The sequence below is a fragment of the Capsicum annuum genome, chromosome 5 (assembly GCF_002878395.1).
Source record: "Capsicum annuum cultivar UCD-10X-F1 chromosome 5, UCD10Xv1.1, whole genome shotgun sequence".
Lineage (NCBI taxonomy): Eukaryota > Viridiplantae > Streptophyta > Magnoliopsida > Solanales > Solanaceae > Capsicum > Capsicum annuum.
In genome coordinates this window covers 59,591,291-59,595,794 of record NC_061115.1, presented here as the reverse complement: position 1 = coordinate 59,595,794, position 4,504 = coordinate 59,591,291, and positions in this window count along the sequence as shown.

Sequence of the window (4,504 nt, the reverse complement as noted above, 5' to 3'; positions counted from 1 at the left end):
CTTAGAGATAAGACTTAGTCCATGGACTTTCAAACAATAAGTTACGTTTCATGGATAAGAGTTGACACTACCACATTGTGTCTTGACTTATGAAATCTATAACTATTCCTGAGAGATAAGACATAGCCTAAGGACTTTCAAACAACTTATGTCCCATGGGCAAGAGCTGATAGTACTACATTGTGTTTTGATATATGAGATGCTCTATAATTCTTGCCTTAGAGGCAAAATTTAGCCCAAGGACCACCAAACAACAAGTTATGCCTTATGGGCAAGAGTTAACACTACCATATTGTATATTGATTTATGAAATATTATATAACTCTTGCCTTAGAGGCAGGACTTAGACCAAGGATTTTCAAACAATAAATTATGCTCAATGAGCAAGAACTAACACCACCACATTGTATTTTGATTTTTGAGATGCTCTATAACTCTTTTCTTAGAGGTAAGATTTAACCCAAGGACTTATAAACAACAAGTTATACCTCATGGGCAAGGGTTGGAACTACCATATTGCGTCGTGTTCTATAAATCAAGGACTTTCAAACAACAAGTTATACTCCATGAGCAAGAGTTGACACTGCCACATTGTGCCTTGTTTTATTAGATGTTCTACAACTCTTGCCTTTGAGACAGGAATTAGCTCAAGAACTTTCAATAACAAGTTACAACCCATGGAAAAGAGTTCACACTACCACGTTGTGTTTTGATATACGAGATGTCTATAAATCATGCCTTTGTGGCACGACTTAACTCAAAGACTTTCAAACAACAAGTTACGCCCCATGGACAAAACTTGACACTATCACATTGTGCCTTGATTTATGAAATGTTCTATAATGCTTGCCTTAATGGCAAAACTTATCTCCAAGAACTTTCAAACAACAAGTTACATCTTTAAATTTACTTAAATGACAAAGAAAAAATGTTCTTTTTGCGTATTATCTAACTTTCTGTTCATTAGCAAAATATAATAGAAGTTGAGGAAAAAGAAAAGAGAGAAGAAAAAAAAGATTGAGAAAAAAGAAAAGAAGAGAAAAAAATAAATTTTAAGAAAAAAAAAAGGAAAAGGAGAACTGGAGAAGAATCAAAAAAACAAAATAAGAAAAAAAATAAAGTTTGAGAAAAATAAAAAAATAAAAAAATGAGAATTAATAAAGATAAAAAAATAAAAAATAAAGGTCGAGACAAATGAATTATAAAAAGAAAAAAAGAGAAATAAAAAATAAATAATGTTTAAGAAAAAAATTAAAAAATAAAAGAAAAATAAAGATTCAAACAAATGAATAAAAACAAGTAAAAAAGAAAGAGAATAAAAAATAAAATCACAAAAAATAAAAAAGAGAAAAAAACAAGAAATAAAAATAGATGTTGAGAGGGAAATGAAAATAAAAAATATAAAAATATTTGAGGTTTAGAAGAACAAAAATATATTTATTCTATATGTAAAATGAAAAAAAAAAAGTTAATTTGAAAAACTTTTTTTTATGAAGAACAAAAATACAACGCCACCCATTATGTACCTCTATTGGTTGCAGATCATTTTTATGAAATGTTTTGGGCCTTTCTCTTTATTAAATTGCAGCATGTCCTCATCAACTACGATTCATCATTTTTATTATTGTGTGAATCGTGACGTTTGATAACTTAACAATTTTAATGAGGAAGAGAGTGTGTTTTTTTAACTAAATTTGAATCTACAACAACACTTAAAAATAAAAGTAGGCATGACACTATTAAAATATATGAAAAAGGTTCAAAAATACTTTTTTATTTTTTAGAATTGATCAATTTTATATACAGTCATATTTTGAGGTCATATTTATCTTTTTGTTAAGAAAGTTATCAAAAATACTCTTCTTTTTAACACTTTTTCACCATGGCAAGATCATAGCCACGTGACATGGCATTTAGAGTGAAATGAATATCACATGACATGTCACCTCAGCATCAGACCTTTTTTAAAATTTTTAAGTTTTGTTAATTATTTAAGTTTTAAAAATAATTAAATTTTTAAAAATAAATTCTATTAATGAATTCATGGCTTAATGAATTCCTTCAAGTTTATAAATTTTTGATTCCACGTAGAATTGAGTTGTTCCGCTTTTCCAATTGGCAAGAATTGTTCTAGCTGTGCTTGTCATACACGAGAAAAAAAAATTGTTGGGAAAAATTAATATTTTTTAAAAATTAATAAATTTAAAGGAAAAAAGTATTTATTTTTCTACGTGGAACTTTTATTTTTCAATTGTGTTAATTATTTAAGTCATGGATTCTTTTCATGCATTTATAAACTTAAATAGTTTTGCTAAGCTTTTTGTTAATTGTTAACAAAATAATTAAGCCATGATTCTTTTCATGCCAAAAATTAATAAACTTAAATAATTAACAAAACTTTAAAAAAAAGAAATTAATTTTTTAAAAAAAAATCTGATGCTGAGGTGGCATGTCACATGACACTTCAAATGTCATGTCACGTAACTATGATTTTGCCATGGTAAAAAAATGTTTAAAAAAAGGAATATTCTTGATAACTTCTTAACAACGAGTGTAAATATGATCTCAAAATATGACTGAGAATAAAATTAGTCAATTTTTTAAAATGGAGGAATATTTTTGACTCTTTTTTCTAAAATAAAACACTATGTGTTTGACCAATATTATAATTTGACCAATATTATAATATTTCAGAATAAAACTAGATCTTTGTAAATTACTATATTATGAGTGTTATCGGGATTCAATTGGCAGAGAACAATTATTCTAAATACAAAACTCAAGAAGATTATCCAAAGGAATTGTGGAAGAAACTTATTAGGATTTTTTATCTAATTTTCTTACAAAATTTAACTTTTATTTTTCTTAGAAGGAAAATAAAAGTAATATCATAATTACTTTTATTTTTCCTAAAAGAAAAAAATATAAAACATTTTTATATTTGACAAACCTCTTTTTTGGAGGAAACATTTTGGAACTCTAGAAATAGGAAGGCCCTTTTCTCATACTATAACACAATTGCATTCATAACGTAGTCTTTAAAAAGTCTTTGTTTAGGGGAGATTTATCTCAATAGGTTTTAGATTTTTGAATTTTATTTTTAATATGTAGGCCGTTTGGCCAAACTATATCAATAACATGCTTTTTAGTAGTATGTTTTTCTTTGTCATCTAAATTATCATCCCATGATTTGCAATTTTAAGCTTCCGCATGACGCTCTCTCGATTTCGAACCTAACAAGTGATATCAGAGCCCATTGTTCAAAGAATTGATGGTTCGATTGAGGATAGTTTAAGGTCAAAGTTGCAACCAATTTGATGATAACGAAGATATTTTGTCAAAATAAAACTAAATATGGAGATAATTGTCAATCATTTGTTCAACAATCCTGCTGCTAATCCATCAATCAAAATCAGTTTTCAACCCATGTTTATGGGCACCAATTTTCAACCTATACTTGCTTTAACGCTTGGACTCCTTTCAACTCATGCATTTACTTTTAACACATGAGCTCTACTCTTAACCTGTGCTCACTTGCAATGCACAAGACTCCACTTTTAACCCTGTTTACTTATAACACATGACTCTAATAATATCAATCCGTGCTTTTATTTTTAATGCATGGGGCTCCAATTTTAACCCATATCAATTTTTAATAATGGTAAGCGGCAGTGATATATGAAGATCGTGCGAAGAAGGAAAATGAAGTCAAGAAAATCAAGCAAAAAAGGGGAGATTTGTTAGGGTTTTTGAACTGATTTTCTTACCAAATTTAACTTTTATTTTTCTTAGAAGGAAAATAAAAGTAATACCATAATTACTTTTATTTTTCTTAAAAGAAAAATATAAAACTTTTTCATATTTGGCAAACCTCTTTCTTGAGGAAACGTTTTGAATAGAAAGACCCCTTCTCATACCATAACACAATAGTATCTATAATGTAATCTTTAAAGATAAATCTTAGTTTAGGGCTCTCAATAGGTTTTAGGTTTTTGAATTTTATTTTTAATATATAGATCATTTGGCCAAATCATATCAATAATATGTCTTTTAGTAGTATATTTTTTTTGTCATCTAAATTATCATCCCTAGGGGTGTACATAGGTCGGGTTGGTTCGATTTTTATTAAATAAAAATCAAATCAATTATGTCGGTTTATTAAAACTATAAACCAAATCAAACCAACATAAAATTAATTTTTTCGGTTTAGGTTTTAGTCGATTTTTTTTGTTTTTTTATAATATTTAGTTTTTACAATTATATTGTGATCGAAGACTAAATCAAATATGTTTTCACTCATGTGCTAATGAAAAACCATAATTATGAAAAAATGAAGAGCGGAAAACTCTTTTGAAACTAAAAAGTGAGATGAAGAGTGAAAAGTTTAGGTTTTAAGTTTATATTGGGTTTTGGATCATTTAATTAGCAATTAATGGACAAATATTACAACTTAAAGACCCAAATCTAAATATAGATCTACATCTACTTTCAAATTATTGAAAAT